The sequence below is a fragment of the Rhinopithecus roxellana genome, chromosome 4 (assembly GCF_007565055.1).
Source record: "Rhinopithecus roxellana isolate Shanxi Qingling chromosome 4, ASM756505v1, whole genome shotgun sequence".
Classification (NCBI taxonomy): domain Eukaryota; kingdom Metazoa; phylum Chordata; class Mammalia; order Primates; family Cercopithecidae; genus Rhinopithecus; species Rhinopithecus roxellana.
In genome coordinates, this window is record NC_044552.1 from 83,442,305 (window position 1) to 83,456,277 (window position 13,973).

Below are 13,973 nucleotides of genomic sequence, written 5' to 3' on the forward strand. Positions count from 1 at the left end.
TTCCAAATCAAGGTTGTTTTTTGTTTGTTTGTTTGTTTTTTGAGACAGAGTCTTGCTCTGTCACCCAGGCTGGGGTGCAGTGGTGTGATCTCAGCTCACTGCAACCTGCGCCTCCCAGGTTCAAGCGATTCTCCTACCTCAGCCTCAGCCTCCTGAGTAGCTGGGATTACAGGTGCCCACCATCACACCGGGCTTTTTTTTTTTTTTTTTTTTTTAATAATGCCTGCAGTATGTGTTTTAAATGGCTGCACCAAACTCAGTTTGGTAAGTGATTCAGGTTTTTTCTCTCCTCTATAACACCTAGAGACATATAATGTTCACAAGTCAATGAGTTCTGATGCACACATTGATAATAAAGGCTATGGTTTATGCAAATTTTCCTCCTTGCGGATTTGCCATTGCTCTGTCCCTTTCCTTCATACGCTCGAAATGCATTATAATATGAGTAAGAGTAACATTATAGAGATAGCCTTGACTCTATCCTAACTTATTAAATAATGTTCAAAGTTTGGTACCTTTACTCTCAGTAGTAACAAATTTCTTGTGAAACACCTCACAGTTGACTTTGGTATTATGTGACATCTCAGATGACTAACACTAAATTCAACTAAATGCAGTTGTCATGCAGCAATAAATGTCCCTGCCGTCAAATATTCTCTAATTATTTCTTTCTGTTAATTGTCTAAAAGTGGATCTACTGTATTGAAGGACATTAATTCTTGATATAGATTGCTAAACTTGCTTTCTAGAAAAGTTGTTCTGATTTCTAATCTCACATTCAGCAATACTGGGTGTTGGAATTAAGTTTCGCTAATTTGGTAAGTAAAAAATACAGCCTTTAAAACAAGAGTGTTTGAAATTGAGTAATTTAATCTTTCTCCTCATGTTCAGTCTTCTTTTCTTCCTTACCTTTCCCTCTTTCCTCCCTTCCTGTGTTTCTCCCTCCTTCTCTCCCTCCATCCCTCCCTTCCTCTGTTTTTTCTTCTATGAAATATCTATTCATATTCTTTGCTAACCTTTCTATTTAGGTTTTAAGATTTACATGAGCTCTTTATATATTAGCTGTATTAAACTTTTTGTCATAAATCTGTGTCAATTATTTTCCTCAGTGGTGTGCTTTTAAAACAATATTAATTTTTCCTCATGACAGAAATTTCGTTTCAGTTTTCCATACTCTGTCTTGTTGTAGGGAAAATTCAAGTTATATTTTCCATAGTAAAATAAATACTATTTTGGGGGACATTTATTTTAACACCTTTATAATTAGAAAGCACTTTCCCATCCTGAGACCTGATAAAATATCCACATTTTTTTCCCAGGGGTGTGTGTGTGTGTGTGTATGTGTGTGTGCTTTCAGGGTTTTTGTGTGTGTGTGTGCTTGCTTCATACATGGTCTTACTCTGCAGCCTAGGCTGGAATGCAGTGGCATGATCACGGCTCACCACAGCCTTGATCCTCCCACCTCAGCCTCTGGAGTAGCTAGGGCTACAGGCACATGCCACCAAACCTGGCTAATGTTTTGTATTTTTTGTAGAGACAGGTTCTCACTATGTAACCCAGGATGGTCTGGAACTCCGGGCTCAAGCCATCCTCCCACCTTGGCCTCTCAACATGCTGGGATTATAGACGTGAGACACCGCACCCAGCCTCAGTTTTTAACATTAAAGCATTTCATCATTCTACAGTTTGTTTTGCTTTTATAGCATAAAGGGAGGAATTATTTATTTCAATTTGTTAAATAATTATCTCACACAATCAGTGATTGTCTTTTATGGCTTTACTCATTTGTGATGCCAACTTTCTCATGTAGAACCTTTTTATTGTCATTCTTTTTTTTTAAATTAGGAAAAAATTTAAAAAACTTTTTTTAGTGACTTGTTCTCACTCTGTCACCTAAGCTAAAGTGCAGCAGCGCAATCACAGTTCACTGCAGGCTCCACCTCCCCAGGCTCAAGGGATCCTCCTGTGTCAGCCCTCTGAGTAGCTGGGACTATGGGCGTGTGCCACCCTCCCTGCATTGTTTTGTTTTTTAATCTGCTAGAATTGGCTTGTGGTCTATCCATTCTCTACCATTGTCATATCTATTTTCACAACCCACTGGGACAAACTTCCCCTATTTAGCTTTCAGTCTTTTTTTTTCTCTCTCTCTCTCTCATTTATTCCTCCGATAAACTTTAGAATTGCTTTGAAAATATACTCTCTATCACAGCCACACTCTAAGAATTTATATTGGGATTTTCACGGATTACATTAAACTTATTTTCTTCCCATTCAGCCACAGATACGTTCTTTTTGTGGAAGTCTTTTTATTCCTTTTACAAGCTCTTACAGTTTTCATTGTGTTGGTCCTACACAATTCCTTCAAAGATTATTCTTGTAATTGTGTATCATGATATTGTGCTTATTGTTGTGAGTGGGATATCTTCATCATATTTTGATTGGCTATTACTATTAGCAATAGGATTGATTTTTGTATTTTTTTTCACCTTGGATCACTTAACTGAACTATGCTATTAAGTCCAAAACTTTTTTCAATGATTTCCTCGTATCTATTTCCCTAGGTTTTGTTTTTGTTTCAGTTTTAACTAGAAAATTATTTACCATCCAATTACCATGTTTGAGGGATACTCAGTATAGCTACAGACCCTGTCCAGCAGGGAGATTTGACTGAGAAAATCCTATTCCATTCTACTAAGAATTGTCCATAGAAGTTATTATGAAGGGAAAAGGTTTATACTTAGGCCTATTGCCTCAATAAGTATACTGGACCACACGTGTATTTCCGTTTTTTTGTTTGTTTTGGCTACCACTTCTGGAATGATGGAAATGACGGTGGTAATAGTAGATATTCTTGACTTGTTTATGATGCTTTTAGAGTAGTATTGTTAAGCCATACGATGTTAGCTGTATGTTAATGATAAACAAATGTTCTTTATGATGTACATGAAATATTTTATTCTGAGCTTATTCAGCAAGTTTTAAAAAGTTTTAAAATCCAAGAGAGTTTATTAAATTTTATCAAATTATTTTGCAGATCAATTGAGATGTTTATGTATTTACTTTGTGACCTATTGGTGCGATATATTCATTGGATTTATATGCATGAATTCTTTAGAGCAATCCTTAAATATTTAGGCTAAATTATTATTTTAATATACCTGAGATAAATATGTAAATTTTTTATTCATACTTTTACATCTGTACTAATTATTTTTAGATTTTACTGTGAGGGTGATCCTAGCTTTGTGAAGTGAGTTGGAATGTTTCCTATTGTTTTTCTATGTACAGGAAGAGTATACCTCGTAGTGATGGATTTGTTTCTTGAAAACTGAAAAGGACTTACTGATTTTTTTAAAAACTCTGCTCTGCAGCTGTCTTGAATTTAGTTATTGAAAACTTTTTCAGTTTCAGTTCTGCAGCATATAGTTGTCTATTTAGGTTTGGTAGACAACTTTCTACTCCATTATCTTTGAATCTTTATTACTAAGATTTTCAAATTTGTTAAACTGATGAATTTGTGCTAATACTTTTAAAATAACATTTAAAAATAATCTTTAAATCGGTTATTAAATCCTTTTAAGACTGTAAGTCCTTTTTTATTTCTAATTTTGTTTATTTGTTTACTTTTTTCTCTTGATTAAATTTACTAGGACTTTTGTATTGCAGTTTGTCCTTGTCCTTTTGTTGTTGCAGTTGTTGTTTTTGGGACAAGACTCACTCTGTCCCCCAGGCTAGAGTGCTAATATTTTGTATTTTTAGTAGAGACAAGGTTTCACTATGTTGGTCTCAAACTCCCGGCCTCAAGTGATCTGCCCACCTCAGCCTCCCAACGTGTCAGGATTACAGTGTGAACCACAGCACCTGGCCTGTTCTTGTTCTTTAGGAATTTAGTACTGTAGTTTATTCATCAACTTTACTATTTTTCTATTCTTCTCATGCATTGATTTATATATTTATTTTTAATATTTTCTTCCTCTCGTTTAGATTCTTTCATTGTTCTGTCTTAACTTCTTGAATTGCAGTTAAATTGATTTTTTTTTTAATTCTCTTTTAGTTAGAACAAAAACCATTTTAGGCCACATACAGTATTTTCCTTTGAACACATTCCATAAAGTTTGATAAATAATGGTCCTATTTTCATTATTGTAAAACAAGTTTGTAATTCACCTTGGATTTTTCTTTCCCATATAGCTATATAGGAAGGCATTTGGTAACTTCCAACGTGTTGGGATTTTTGATTGTTTAAACTTTAAAAAATATATAATTTGATTGCATTATGGTCAGAGAATGCAGCTCCCTATAATTTCTGATTTGGAAACTTTTGAACATTTTCTTTGTGGCAGTATTTGTTAAATTTTTACAAAAAGTTATTATATTCATCTTGAAAATAAGATACATGTATTTTTTAGTTCTTAGAATAGACGTCAGTATATCTGTAAATTCATCTTTACAAACTGTACATTTTAACCAAATATCTGTTTATCCAGTGCTAAGAGAGATGTGTCAAAGTCACCCATAAGAAGTTACTTTCCTTTCACATTTCTAACATTTTTAACATCCTTGATTTATGTATGTTGATATTAACGCTAATCAGCTTATAAAGTTGAATAACTATTGTATTTTCCTTGTGAAGCGTATTTGTATTAATATGTAATGACCCTCTTGGTTACCATTAATAGCTTTTTGCCTTTGTGTCTTTTCTGAAATTAGTATTTCCTGTTTTCTTTTGTGAATGTATGATGTATATTTGCCCATTCTTTTATTTTTAATTTGTGCATATCATTTTGTCTTAGAGTGGCTTTTTAACTATCGTGTGGCTCAATGTTTTTAAACTGGATTTGAAGTATTTTTAATTATTCACAATTATTATTATAACTAATATATTTACTCATATTTCTTTTCTCTGAGCTTGTGATTTTTCTCATGTTTTCTTAGTTATATTGCATATGGCTTATAAGCTTTTATACTTTCTAGTATTTTAGAATATAATCTTTGGGGTTTTAATTGTATTAAAGATTACCTTTGGGTTTTTCAAAATTGTGCTTTAATTTGTATTTTCTAATGATTAGGACTATAAAAGAAAAGAGATTTTGTCTCTTTTCGGACAAAATGAGGAAGTTAGCTGTTTCCTTCTCTGCTTTGTCTTTCTTCACTTCTCTGTTTCTCTTAATCTATAATTTTAGACCCAGATAATTGCCATTAAATTAATTTTTACTTTCTATGTTTCGCTTCTGTTTCATAACCATATTAGCAATAGTTACTGAGATTTACCTTTCTGTTTACTGGTTTTGATGACTTCCTCTGCTTGAAGTCTTCATTAGGATTCATTGCTTGGTTCACAGAAGTACAACTTTAACATTGTCAAAACCATACTTGGCTAGTTTGTTTTCCAAGCTCTTGCAAACCCAGGAATATAATTTCTCTTTCCTTCATATCTGAGGGTCAAATTCTCTGGGAACACAATTCTTCAAACTTTTACCCTCACAATGTTTTCCCTAAGACATGTTGCTGTGTTGTTTTCTATAATTTTGTTTGTGGAGAATAAAGTCTTATAAATAGCATGTGTTTCAATTTTATCAGAAATTATTATTTTTTTCTTTTCTGGATGCCTAAAATACGTTTTTTAAATAATTAACTTCAAGAGAAGAAGGGGGATCATGACAGATGGGAGGCAGGACTAGATTGCAGCTCCCATTTGGCCAGACAGAGCAGCATGTGGAGTCTCTCATCGTGAACTCTTGTTCCAGAATGACTGTAGGAATAAATCAGGAAAGCCGAAAAGAACCCACAGACCATCAGAAGGAAGTAGATTGCTCCTGAAGAACCCAGGAGACACCCCAAATACTGTGCTGGTGTCCATGGCTGAGAGACTCACAAATGGTTCACATCACAGGACTGTGTGCAGGCAACCCCCATTACCAGCCCAGAGCCAGGCAAACTTGCTGGCTGGCTACATCCAGAAGAGAGATAATAATCACTACAGCTTATCTCTCAGGAAGCCACATCCATAGGAAAAGGGGGAGAGTACTATATCAAGGGAACACCCTGTGGGACAAAAAAATCTGAATAACAGCCTTGAGCCCTAGACCTTCCCTCCGACAGAGCCCACCCGAATGAGAAGGAACCAGAAACCAACTCTGGTAGTACAACAAAACAAGAAATCCCTGATTTACCTGTAAAAGAATTCGGGAAGTCAATTATTAAGCTAATCAAGGAGACACCAGAGAACAGCGAAGCCCAATTTAAGGAAAGTTTAAAAATGATACAGGAAATGAGAAGAGACATTTTCAATGAAATAGATAGCATAAATAAAAAGCAATCAAAACTTTGGGAAACAATGGACGCACTTAGAGAAATGCAAAATGCTCTGGAAAATCTCTGCAATAGAATCAAACAAGCAGAAGAAAGAACTTCAGAGCTCGAAGACAAGGTTTTCAAAATAACCTGATCCAACAAAGAAAAAAAGAATAAGAAAATATGAACAAAGCCTCCAAGAAGTCTGGGATTATGTTAAATGACCAAAGCCAAGAATAATCAGCATTCCTGAGGAAGAAGAGAATTTAGAAGTTTGGAAAACATTTTTGGGGGAATAATTGAGGAAAACTTCCCTGGCCTTGCTAGAGACCTAGACATCCAAATATAAGAAGCTCAAACAACACCTGGGAAATTCATCTTGAAAAGATCATCACCTAGGCACGTTGTCATCAGGTTATCTAAAGTTAAGGTGAAGGAAATAATCTTAAGAGCTGTGAGGTAAAAGCACCAAGTAACCTATAAAGGAAAGCCTATCAGATTAACTGCAGATTTCTCAGCAGAAACCTTACAAGCTAGAAGGGATTGGGACCCTATATTTAGCCTCCTTAAACAAAACAATTATTAGCCAAGAATTTTGTATCCAGTGAAACTAAGCTTCATAAATGAAGGAAAGATACAGTCTTTTTCAGACAAATAAATGCTGAGAGAATTCACCACTACCAAGCCAGGACTATAAGAACTGCTAAAAGTAGTTCTGAATCTTGAAATAAATCCCGGAAACACATCAAAACAGAACCTCTTTAAAGCATAACTCTCACAGAACCTATGAAAAAATACAATTAAAAATAAAAACAAAAAACTAAGGTATACAGGCAACAAATAGCACGATGACTGGAATCGTACCTGACATCTCAATACTAACGTTGAATGTAAATGGCCGAAAGGCTCCACTTAAAAAATAGGGAATTGCGCAATGGATAATAATTCACCAACCATCTCTCTGCTGTCTTCAAGAAACTCACCTAACACATAAGGACTCATATAAACTTAAGGTAAAGGTGTGGAAAAAGACATTCCATGCAAATGGACACAAAAACGAGCAGGAGTAGCTCTTCTTATATCAGATGAAACAAACTTTAAAGCAACAGCAGTTAAAAAGACAAAGAGGGATATTATATAATGATAAAAGGCCTTGTCCAACAGGAAAATATCACAATCCTAAATATATTTGCACCTAATACTGGAGCTCCCAAACTTATAAAACAATTACTAATAGACCTAAGAAATGAGATAAACAGCAACACAATACTGGGGGACTTCAATACTTCACTAACAGCATTAGACAGGTCACCAAGACAGAAAATCAACAAAGAAATAATGGATTTATATTATGCCCTGGAACAAATGGACTTAGCGGATATTTACATAACATTCTATCCAACAACCATGGAATATACATCCTATTCATCAGCACATGGAACTTTCTCCAATATAGATGATATTATAGGCCACAAATAAGCCTCAAAAATTTTAAGAAAATTGAAATTATGTCAAGTACTTTCTCAGACCACAGTGGAATAAAACTGGAAATCAACTCAAAAGAAACCTTAAAAACTATGCAAATACATGGAAATTAAATAACCTGCTTCTGAATGATCATTGGATCAACAATGAAATCAAGTTGAAAATTAAAAAATTCTTCAAACTGAGTGACAATAGTGACACAACCTATCAAAACCTCTGGGATACAGCAAAGATGGTGCCAAGTGGAAAGTTCATAGCCCTAAACACCCACATAGAAAAATCTGAAGGAGCACAAACAGACAATCTAAGGTCACACTTCAAGGAACTAGAGAAACAAGAACAAACCTAACCCAAATCCAGCAGAAGAAAGGAAATAACCAAGATCAGAGCAGAACTAAATGAAATTGAAATGAAAAAAAATATGTAAAAGTTAAGTGAAATAAAAAGCTGTCTCTTTGAAAAAATAAATAAAATTGATAGACCGTTAGCAAGTTTAACCAAGAAAAGAAGACAGAAAATCCAGATAAGCTCAACTAGAAACAAAACAGGAGACACTGCAACCGACACTGCAGAAATACAAAAGATCATTCAAGGTTACTATAAACAGCTTTATGTGCCTAAACTAGAAAACTAAGAGGAGATGGATAAATTCCTGGAATGATATAACCCTCTTAGCTTAAATCAGGAAGAATTAGATATCCTGAACAGACCGATAACAAACACTGAGGTTGAAATGGTAATAAAAAAAATTACCCATAAAAAAATGTCCAGGACCAGACAGATTCACAGAAGAATTATACCAGACATTCAAAGAAGAATTGGTACCAATCCTATTGACACTATTCCACAAGATAGAGAAAGAGGGAATCCTTCCTAATTCATTCTATGAAGCCAGTATCACCCTAATGCAAAAACCAGGAAAGGACATAACCACAAAAGAAAACTACAGACCAATATCCCTGATGAACCTAGGTGCAAAAATCCTTAACAAAATACCAGCTAACTGAATCCAACAACATATCAAAAAGATAACCCACCATGATCAAGTTGGTTTCACACCAGGGATGCAGGGATGGTTTAACATACACAAGTCAATAAATGTGATAAACAACATAAACAGAATTAAAAACAAAAATCATGTGATCATCTCAATAGACTCAGAAAAAACATTTGACAAATTCAGCATCCCTTTATGATTAAAACTCTCAGCAAAATCAGCATACAAGGGACATACCTCAATGTAATAAAAGCCATCTGTGACAAAACCAGACCCAACATTACACTGAATGGGGAAAAGTTGAAAGCATTCCCTCTGAGAACTGAAATGAGACAAGGATGCCCACCCTCATCACTTCTCTTCAACATAGTACTAGAAGTTCTAGCCAAAGCAATTAGACAAGAGAAAGAAATAAAGGGCATCCAAATTGGTAAAGAGGAAGTCAGACTGTCACTGTTTGCTGATGATATGATTGTTTACCTTGAAAACACTAAAGATTCCTTCAGAAAGCTCCTAGAAATGATAAAAGAATTCAGCAAAGTTTCCAGATACAAAAATAATGTACACAAATGAATAGCTCTCCTATACACCAACAGCGATCAAGCGGAGAATCAAATCAAGAACTCAACCCCTTTTACAATAGCTGCAAAAAAATATATAACACTTCGGACTATATCTAACCAAGGAGGTGAAAGGCCTCTACAAGGAAAACTACAAAACACTGCTGAAAGAAATCGTAAATGAACATAAACAAATGGAAATGCATCCCATGCTCATGGATGGATAGAACCAATATTGTGAAAATGACCATACTGCTGTGTCCGGAGTTGATTCCTTCCAGTGGGTTCATGGTCTCACTGACTTCAAGAATGAAGCTGCAGACCTTTGTGGTGAGTGTTATAGCTCTTAAAGGTGGCACAGATCCAAAGAGTGAGCAGCAGCAAGATTTATTGTAGAGAGCGAAAGAACAAAGCTTCCACAGTGTGGAAGGGGACCCCAATGGGTTGCTGCTGCTGGCTGGGGTGGCCAGCTTTTATTCCCTTATTTGTCCCTACCCACGTCCTGCTGATTGGTCCATTTTACAGAGTGTTGATTGGTCCATTTTACAAACCTCTAGCTAACTACAGAGAACTGATTGGTGAATTTTACAAACCTCTAGCTAGCTACAGGGTGCTTATTGGTGTATTTTACAGTCCTAGCTACAGAGTGCTGATTGGTGCATCTCACAATCCTCTAGTAAGACAGAAAAGTTCTCCAAGTCCCCACTCAACCCAGGAAGTCCAGCTGGCTTCACCTCTCACTGCCAAAAGCAATCTACACATTTCATGGAATTCCCATCAAAATATCACCATCATTCTTCATGGAACTAGAAAAAACAATTTTAAAATTCATATAGAATCAAAAAAGAGCCCGCATAGCCAAAGAAAGACTAAGCAAAAAGGAGAAATCTGGAGGCATCACATTACCTGATTTCAAACCACACTCTAAGGCCATAGTCACCAAAACAGCATGGTGCTGGTATAAAAATAGGCACATAGACCAATGCAACAGAATAGAGAATCCAGAAATAAACTCAAATACTTACAGTCAACTGATCTTTGACAAAGCAAACAAAAACATAAAGTGGGGAAAGGACACCCTTTTCAACAAATGGTGCTGGGATAATTGGTAAGCCACATGTAGGAGAATGAAACTGGATCCTCATCTCTCACCTTATATAAAAATCAATTAAAGATAGATTAAGGACTTAAATCTAGGACCTGAAACTCTAAAATTTCTAGAAGATAACCTCGGAAAAACCCTTCTAGACATTGGCTTAGGCAAGGATTTCATGACCAACAATCCAAAAGCAAATGCAACAAAAACAAAGATAAATAGCTGGGACTGAATTAAACAAAAGAGCATTTGCACAGCAAAAGGAACAGTCAGCAGAGTGAACAGACATCCCACAGAGTGGGAGAAAATCTTCACAATCTATACTTCTGATAAAGGACTGATATCCAGAATCTACAACAAACTCAAACAAATCACGAAGTAAAAAGCAATGTCATCAAAAAGTGGGCTAAGGATATGAACAGACAATTCTCAAAAGAAGATATTCAAATGGCCAACAAACATATGAAAAAATGCTCAACATCATTAATGATCAGGGAAATGCAAATCAAAACCACAATGCAATAGTACCTTACTCCTGCAAGAATGGCCATAATCAAAAAATCAAAAAATAATAGATGTTGGAGTGGATGCGGTGAACAGGGAGCACTTCTACACTGCTGATGGGAATGTAAACTAGTACAACCACTATGTAAAACAGTGAGGAAATTCCTTAAAGAACTAAAAGTAGAACTACTCCATTTAATACAGCAATCCCATTACTGTGTATCTACCCAGAAGAAAAGAAGTCATTATACAAAGAAGATACTTGCACATTCATGTTTATAGCAGCACAATTCACAATTGGAAAACTGTGGAACCAATCTAAATGCCCATCAATCCATGAGTGAATAAACTGTGATATATACATGATGGAATACTAACTCATCCATAAAAAGGAAAGAATTAATGGCATTCACAGCAACCTGATTGAGATTGGAGATATATATATATATTTATTTTTTTAAGACAGAGTCTCGTTCTGTGATCCAGGCTGGAGTGAAGTGGTGCAATCTCGGCTCACCGCAATCTCCACCTCCCTGGTTCAAGCAATTCTCCTGCCTCAGCCTCCCGAGTACCTGGGATTACAGCCGTATGCCACCGTGCCCACCTAATTTTTTTTTTTTGTATTTTTAGCAGAGATGGGGTTTCACCATGTTGGCTAGACTGGTCTCAAACTCCTGACCTCAGGCAATCCACTCGCCTCAGCCTCCCAAAGTGCTGGGATTATAGGTGTGCGCCACCGTGCCCAGCCTGGAGAGTGTTATTCTGTGAAGTAACTCAGGAATGGAAAACCAAACATCGTATGTTCTCACTCATAAGTGGGAGCTAAGCTATAAGGATGCAAAGGTATAAGAATGACACAATGGAATTTGGGGACTCAGGGGGAAAGAGTGGGAAGGGAGTGAGGGATAAAAGACTACACATTGGGTAGAGTGTATACTGCTAGGGTGATGGGCACACCAAAATTTCACAAGTCACCACTCAAAAACTTACTCATGTAGTGAAACAACACCTATTCCCCCAATAACCTATGGAAATAAAAAGTTTTTAAAAATTAACTTCATTTTTTTAACAGAACATAACTCAATGTAGTTGTATTTTATTTCTTTCCCATTGATTTCTGCCCTTAATATAATGAACTTTTTTTTATCTTCTCAAGTCCTTTAATGGGATTATTTATGTACAGTTTCTTTTTCCATCTGGGACATTTTTCATTATCACATCTATTCAAATTGCTTGTTCAAATTCAAATTTCTTTTTCTTGAGATTATCTGTAACTCTTAGGTTGAGTTTTGGTTCTTCATCTTCCAGGACTACCATCTTCTTTCTGAGGATTTCCATCTTTTTCATTTTACTCTGCTTTCTGAGGAAACTACTCAGGCATGTCCTTAAAATTCCTGATTTGATTTTCCACAGTACAAATTCTGGGACACGTTGTTTTTGTTATGAATTTAATTCACCTATTGAATATTTTAACTGTTCAAAAATGTGCTCATTTATCTACTATTTTACTGATGAACACTGGGATTGTTATGAGACTTTTTGCTATTACAAATTGCTATACTGTAAACACACATGTATAACTCCTGGTGCACTTAAACAAGAGTATCTCTAGGGGTTCTTGTCTGAGTGGAATTTCTGAGTTTTACAAGTACATTTTTAATGTACTCGTATGTCTTTTTTTAAATCACTCACGTCTCTTTTTCTCTTATTTCACTTTCATTTCTTTTATTCTCTTCATAAATTTCTCCCCTATTTCATAGAGAAAATACTTTCTTGCATGCTATAAAAGATGATGAACATCATCTAAGGTAGTTAAAGCAACGTTAACAGGTGTGTTTTTAATATAAGAGTTGAGAATTGCGTTCCTTTTCCCTTTTCTTTCATTTGTACCATTTTCAGTTCATTGTGGGTTTTGATTCTTCTGTTTCTATTCACATTTATAGAACCATATTTTTAATGCAAATGTTATATGTCAGTACATCTCAGCACCACGATTTTTCCACTGGGAGTACTGATAGGCTAATATGCCAGCTCTTAGCCCAGTTAATACCATATGTTCTAGTTGACAATTCTACTGCTTATGATGAAGTTTTCTTCCTAATCCTCAAATCCTGACATTCTGTCCAGCTGGAAAGTTGTAGTACATGAAAAACTAAAACGCCCAGCGTTTTCCTCTTTCTGCCAAATTGTGTGATATTTCTGGAGGTTTCTCTCAAATCCTGGCACAGGTTTGGCTGACAGTCTTAGTTTCCTTTCATTGTGTTTTCATCGGTTTTCTTTAACTTTAAACAAATTTAGGTGAGAAGTTGGGAAAAGCTTCAAAGACACTGCTATTTGAGTTTTTCTTTAAAACCAGACACTTCGTATATCTCAAAAGGATCCTTTCAAACCAGAGAGATTTGCTTGTTGCCCTGATATGGTGAATTCTGGAGGGCACTTTGGAATCTTGTATCCATATTACTCAATTATACAATCAATGATGAAAATGAATAATTCAAAGATTTGATCATCACTCACATACTAGTGTGGTTTTTTTTTTTTTTTTTTCCAGCTTGGTGCTTCCTGCTGACCTACTTCCTTATAAAATAACACAACAATCAGCTGGTCATGCAGATCTTATTGAAACTAACAAAGAGTGCCATCTGTCGTTGTGTATGATATGTTCTTCAGTGTCAATCTTAGATTGCTTTGTGGTACTCAAAGCATTTCACAGTTTTATTTTAATCTTTTTTAATATCTTAGGGTCACTGTAAAGAAAACTTAAACCATTTCGATCTTAAAGATGATCAATATGAGACAAAAAGCAAGGGCATTGTGTTATAATCAAACGGAAAGCCTGTAATCCAACTCACATGATTTCTAGGCTGATGCTTTTCCCCGTTTCTTAGCATCTGAGCACCATTCCCTTTTATAACCAGTATTTACAACCATTTGTGAAGTGCATCTCTGACCAGTGCAGCTCCCTCTGAGATGTCTGCTCTCTCTGCAAAGCTTACCTTTGCAAGTATTCCTTGAGGAGTAGTCAGGGGAAAGAGTT